The sequence below is a fragment of the Myxine glutinosa genome, chromosome 7 (assembly GCF_964187855.1).
Source record: "Myxine glutinosa chromosome 7, kmMyxGlut1.1, whole genome shotgun sequence".
Taxonomy (NCBI): Eukaryota; Metazoa; Chordata; class Myxini; order Myxiniformes; family Myxinidae; genus Myxine; species Myxine glutinosa.
In genome coordinates this window covers 14,537,544-14,545,112 of record NC_136267.1, presented here as the reverse complement: position 1 = coordinate 14,545,112, position 7,569 = coordinate 14,537,544, and positions in this window count along the sequence as shown.

Below are 7,569 nucleotides of genomic sequence, written 5' to 3'. Positions count from 1 at the left end.
CAATTCAGGATCTTCCAAAACCATAACAGATTCCACCAATTCAGGATCTTCTAAAACAACAACAGATTCCACCAATTCAGGATCTTCCAAAACCATAACAGATTCCACCAATTCAGGATCTTCTAAAACAACAACAGATTCCACCAATTTAGGATCTTCCAAAACCATAACAGATTCCACCAATTTAGGATCTTCCAAAACCATAACAGATTCCACCAATTTAGGATCTTCCAAAACCATAACAGATTCCACCAATTCGGGATCTTCTACAACAACAACACATTCCACCAATTCAGGATCTTCTAAAACAACAACAGATTCCACCAATTTAGGATCTTCCAAAACCATAACAGATTCTACCAATTCAGGATCTTCCAAAACCATAACAGATTCCACCAATTCGGGATCTTCTACAACAACACATTCCACCAATTCAGGATCTTCCAAAACCATAACAGATTCCACCAATTTAGGATCTTCCAAAACCATAACAGATTCCACCAATTCAGGATCTTCCAAAACCATAACAGATTCCACCAATTCAGGATCTTCCAAAACCATAACAGATTCCACCAATTCAGGATCTTCTAAAACAACAACAGATTCCACCAATTCAGGATCTTCCAAAACCATAACAGATTCCACCAATTCAGGATCTTCTAAAACAACAACAGATTCCACCAATTCAGGATCTTCCAAAACCATAACAGATTCCACCAATTCGGGATCTTCCAAAACCATAACAGATTCCACCAATTCAGGATCTTCTAAAACAACAACAGATTCCACCAATTCAGGATCTTCCAAAACCATAACAGATTCCACCAATTCAGGATCTTCTAAAACAACAACAGATTCCACCAATTCAGGATCTTCCAAAACCATAACAGATTCCACCAATTCGGGATCTTGCAAAACCATAACAGATTCTACCAATTCAGGATCTTCCAAAACCATAACAGATTCCACCAATTTAGGATCTTCCAAAACCATAACAGATTCCACCAATTTAGGATCTTCTAAAACAACAACAGATTCCACCAATTCGGGATCTTCTAAAACCACAACAGATTCTACCAATTCAGGATCTTCTAAAACAACAACAGATTCCACCTATTTAGGATCTTCTAAAACAACAACAGATTCCACCAATTCAGGATCTTCCAAAACCATAACAGATTCTACCAATTTAGGATCTTCTAAAACAACAACAGATTCCACCAATTTAGGATCTTCCAAAACCATAACAGATTCCACCAATTCAGGATCTTCTAAAACAACAACAGATTCCACCAATTCAGGATCTTCCAAAACCATAACAGATTCCACCAATTCAGGATCTTCTAAAACAACAACAGATTCCACCAATTTAGGATCTTCCAAAACCATAACAGATTCCACCAATTTAGGATCTTCCAAAACCATAACAGATTCCACCAATTTAGGATCTTCCAAAACCATAACAGATTCCACCAATTCGGGATCTTCTACAACAACAACAGATTCCACCAATTTAGGATCTTCCAAAACCATAACAGATTCCACCAATTTAGGATCTTCCAAAACCATAACAGATTCTACCAATTCAGGATCTTCTAAAACAACAACAGATTCCACCAATTTAGGATCTTCCAAAACCATAACAGATTCCACCAATTCGGGATCTTCTACAACAACACATTCCACCAATTCAGGATCTTCCAAAACCATAACAGATTCCACCAATTTAGGATCTTCCAAAACCATAACAGATTCCACCAATTCAGGATCTTCCAAAACCATAACAGATTCCACCAATTTAGGATCTTCCAAAACCATAACAGATTCCACCAATTTAGGATCTTCCAAAACCATAACAGATTCCACCAATTCGGGATCTTCTACAACAACAACACATTCCACCAATTCAGGATCTTCTAAAACAACAACAGATTCCACCAATTTAGGATCTTCCAAAACCATAACAGATTCTACCAATTCAGGATCTTCCAAAACCATAACAGATTCCACCAATTCGGGATCTTCTACAACAACACATTCCACCAATTCAGGATCTTCCAAAACCATAACAGATTCCACCAATTTAGGATCTTCCAAAACCATAACAGATTCCACCAATTTAGGATCTTCCAAAACCATAACAGATTCCACCAATTCGGGATCTTCTACAACAACAACACATTCCACCAATTCAGGATCTTCTAAAACAACAACAGATTCCACCAATTTAGGATCTTCCAAAACCATAACAGATTCTACCAATTCAGGATCTTCCAAAACCATAACAGATTCCACCAATTCGGGATCTTCTACAACAACACATTCCACCAATTCAGGATCTTCCAAAACCATAACAGATTCCACCAATTCAGGATCTTCTAAAACAACAACAGATTCCACCAATTCAGGATCTTCCAAAACCATAACAGATTCTACCAATTCGGGATCTTCTACAACAACACATTCCACCAATTTAGGATCTTCTAAAACCATAACAGATTCCACCAATTCAGGATCTTCTAAAACCACAACAGATTCCACCAATTCAGGATCTTCCAAAACCATAACAGATTCTACCAATTCAGGATCTTCTAAAACAACAACAGGGGCTGTATTTGTGACCCGCGTTGAAGTAATCGTCCATCAAATTCTGCGGTAATTGAATAAACGAATGCCTTAATATGTCGACATGGCAGGAGAAAGACTTGACGGTTAAACTTCGAAATGTTAAACTTCACAGTAAAGGTCTAACCATTTTGAGCTCGTTACCTTTTTGCGACGTGCCCTGTACGTACATTGAGACTGTGACGATCTGAGATTCCCAAACATATTGAACGACAAAGCCAGACAACTTTATCCTTTATCCAACTTTATCTTTTATCCAACTTTATCCAGACAAAAAAAAAAATCAACACATTTAACTAATCCTTGGGAACGAAAAAATCCTTATTTGTTTAGTTTGTTGGAAATCCGTGCCATCCACACCAATAAATTTAATTATCAATATATTGTGAACAATGTACTGAAGTATTTATTGTGTTGTTACCCTGCGCTCATGAAGCGAAAGGCGGGGTTAAGCATTCAGGTACATAGTGCGTGTCTGCATTTTAAAAACAAATTTTCTCGGCAACCGTTGGTCCGATTGACATGAAATTTTCACCATGGGAGGGCCTCCTGTAGAATATTTTCGTGAATATTATGACGTCACAGGTCACGTGGTACGGGCGCCATCTTGGAAAAACCAAAAAAACTTTGCACCTCTATATCTCAAAAACCGCTGCACAAATAATTGAGACAGATCCTATCGCAAATAACTGTCCATGCGGAATAACATATGTGAATTATGACATCATAGGTACCGCCACTATGACATCATAATTAAACAAGTAAAAAACTTTATCCGATCAGGATGAAATTTCTTGAGCATCTTCTCGGTATAAATTGATGCAGAAATAAAATTATAATGACGTCTTGATTACGTGGTTCGGCCGCCATATTGTTTTGAGTGAAAATCCTGAAAAACCACTAAAATCCAATTTTCTCCAAAATGACTGAACAGATCGAGGCCAAACTTTGCAGGCAGAATCGCATACCCATGGTGAACAAAAAAAGTCAGCGAGCATGACGTCATGCATCACATGGTTTCGGAGTTATGACGTTTTTAAGCATAAACTTTTAAAACCTAGCTCCTCCCTCATTTTTGATCCTATCGAGGGGAAGCTTCACAGATGTATTCAGCACATCAGTCTACTAAAATGACCTTTTGGAATTTGCGATAGGTGATGTGGTTTGGCAGATATAAATAATTAAACGAAAATATTTTAAAAAACTTATAACTCTTGAACCACTTCATTGATCGACGTGAAACTTTATATTATAGTATAGGTAATGAAGTGTAACAAGTGTGCAAAATTTCAAGACGATTGGATGTACGGTCTGGAAGCTAGAAGTTGTTATTGCGTGAAGAAGAAGTCTTCAAGAGTGGGCAATTAATTAATTATCACAATGCACATGACGAGCAGGCAAAATACGGAGCGACCTCACGGGGGCATTTTGACCTCAAATAAAATTCTGATTTCAGATTTGTCAATCGCTGAGGTATATTAACACACGACCAAAACAGATTTGGCAAAATTCCGACGATTTTTGACGAAAATATAACATTTGTGTCTGCATGCAGTAAAATAAAGTGTGCCGTGTCAGCCATATGGGGAATAGGTGTTGTTAACGATGACGTTATTGGTGCCATAATTATGACGTCATAATTCGACAGGGACAACGCTTAGTCTGGTCAGTTTGAAATTTATTGAGCATGATCTATGCAACAATTATTTAGAGAATATAAATTTATCATGTCATCACTTACATGGTCGAGCAGCCAAATTGGATCAAAAAAAAAGAAACGTTCAAAAACAGAAGAGTTGGCTCACACCAAGTTGACTGTGCAGGGTAAGTATTCTAAGAATACCATCTAGTTTTAAAATGTTTTCGAACAAACGCGTTGTAGGAAAACGGATTTTCTCTTTTTGTACAATTATGTGTATTCTTTCCATTTTCATTTTGCTTTTACTTACTGGAGCAGGTTTGCTTCCATTTCAGGAATGCAAATACTATTTAATTACACGCATTCGGGGCAATATAGGGGAAATGAGGTTTTGTTGTTTTTTTAATATTTATTTTTTTAAATACTGGCTTTATGTGAACCTTCAATAAATTTTCAACTATCTCGGCATTGCCATTGTGTTTGTGAACAATGCGTATTGCATTGCCATTGTTGAAAGGTGGCTGTTAATAAAGGTGTGCAATTAAACATGCATTTTTCAAATGATGTATTTGATCACATGGAAGGGGAGACGGGTCGGGGTGCAAACCAAACAATTCATTGCATGGGTGGCTGTCTGGATTTTTAAAAATCAAAAAACGAAACAAACATTTCATTGTCTTGTGTGATTTGTTCTTGTTGTATACCTCGTACATAGTAAACAAGAAGAAAAAGACACAACATGTCACACAGCCCTTGTGGTTTTAGTAATCTACCTGTACAGAGTCAAAGGCCGTCAGTCGGCCATATTTGGTCGGATTACAAAACGAAATCTTCCGCATATGTATACTCTCATGTATTGTTTTAGTGCCAAGTTTGAACGAAATCGGTGCATGCATGTTGAGAAATGGTTGAGGACGTGTTCAATATCGGTTTTTTTTTACAACTTAAATGGCCGCCAGTCTACTGGTCGGCCATCTTTGATCAGAGCGCAAACTAAAGTGAGGAGCACGTGTAGGCCAACATGTACTGTGCTTGTGCCGAGTTTGAACAAAATCAGTCCATGCATATTCAAGAAATGGTTGGGAACATGTTTAAGTAACAAAATGGCCGCCAGTCGGCCATCTTGGATCTGATCGTGAAATAAAATGACATGCATATATATGTAAGCCGTCATTCTTTATCTGTGTGCCAAGTTTGAACAAGAACACTAAATGCATGCCCGAGAAAAGGTTGAGGACGTGTTCAACATCAAGTTGTTGTTTTTTACAACTAGAATGGCCGCCATTCGGCCATCTTTTATCGTGTCGCGAAACAAATTGACGTGCTTATGTATACCATCATGTGTTGTCCTTGTGTCAAGTATAAACAAAATTGGTCCATACATCTCCGAGATATGGTTACAGACGGACGAGACCAAATCCATAAGCCCTCGTTTCGTACTAATGGTATGACAGACTATCCAATGGGGACTAATAATTGTGAGACAAAGTACAATATGATGAATGAGTAGATATACTCGCCAAGGAAGGATGATGAGATGTTGTTTTGTATGGAGACTGTGGCTGCTGGTTGCATCATTTTCTCTTAGTGTGGCAGTGCCCTCGATGCAGTGCCCCTGTTACCAGTAAGCTGGTACTCGTTTTTTTCAACCTCGGAAGGATGACAGGCTGGGTCAACCCACCTGATGTCATTTCAACGGCATGGCAGGGACTCAAACTAAAGACCCTAATATCTCAAGCCAGCCACCTTAAGCGTTAGGCCAACATCAGGCTTGTGATGGGATGAATTGCCATTTCATCGCATGGGAGGGCCTGAGAAGATTCCAATTGCCATACACAATTTAGCATCAAATATTTATTGGTCTCAAGTCCCCTCTGCTCTCCATGACCCATCAGTCTGTCACTTTTGCTATCTAATGTTACTTTTGCTATCTAATGTCACTTTTGCTACCTAATGTCACTTTTGCTACCTAATGTCACTTTTGCTATCTAATGTCACTTTTGCTATCTAATGTCACTTTTGCTACCTAATGTCACTTTTGCTATCTAATGTCACTTTTGCTATCTAATGTCACTTTTGCTATCTAATGTCACTTTTGCTATCTAATGTCACTTCTGACGGCCCTGGTTTTACTCCTTGCCCTGATGTTGCACTCCTTGGCTTCTTGGTGAACCCTGGGCCCGATGCAGTCACCCAATCTGGTCCTCACCTTTCCTCCTAGGTTTTTTGAGCAGACGCGTCATCCCACATCAATCCAATATTTGCGCCGCCAGATACCAACACTAAACCCTAACCCCGGCCATGCGGCACCAGATACCGACACTAAACCAGAACCCCGCCTATGTGGCGCCAGATACCAACACTAAACCCTAACCCCGGCCATGCGGCACCAGATACCAACACTAAACCCTAACCCCGGCCATGCGGCGCCAGATACCAACACTAAACCCTATCCACGGCCATGCGGCACCAGATACCGGCACTAAACCCGAACCCCGGCGATGCGGCACCAGAAACCAACACTAAACCCTAACCCCGGCCATGCGGCGCCAGATACCAACACTAAACCCGAACCCCGGCTATGTGGTGCCAGATACCAACACTAAACCCTAACCCCGGCCATGCGGCACCAGATACCAACACTAAACCCGAACCCCGGCTATGTGGCGCCAGATACCAACACTAAACCCAAATCCCGGCCATGCGGTGACAGATACCAACACCAAACCCCAACCCCAGCCATGCAGATAACTAAATCCTCCCCCTCGGGATTTTCGGAGACCAGTATTTTAGACACACTATTATATGTCCTTTCAATATCCGCCTGTTATACGCCACAAAAATACAGTTGTTGAAGAGTTGGATCAACGTGTAGGGCATCAAGGAAGGCTGGGATTTGCTATTTCGGCCAACATCAGCAAATGCTGTGACTAGTCGGAACCCGCCACCGGACTTCTTAACCAAGAAAGAAGGGTACTTAACGTTGACTCCTGCATCTTCCGGTTTAACGAAGACACCCATACTGTATGGTCTGGTTCATCAAACTTACGTTGTAGTTCTGTGAGCTTGCTGTGAGAGTATAAAGGTAGGTGACCTTTACGTTGAAGGGGCTGGACAGGACCCATGGTAACTACCGATTGGAATGGACCAGACGCACCATTATACCCTTTCGGCCTGGGGTCGACGACTTCGTCATACTCTTGGAGAAGGATCTGAAATTCACGTCTAATGTCGATTTCTTTGGGTTTGGGTTGAATCTGGATGAGTGTGGGGGTACAAGTCTCACCGGTGATATTTGAAGGCAT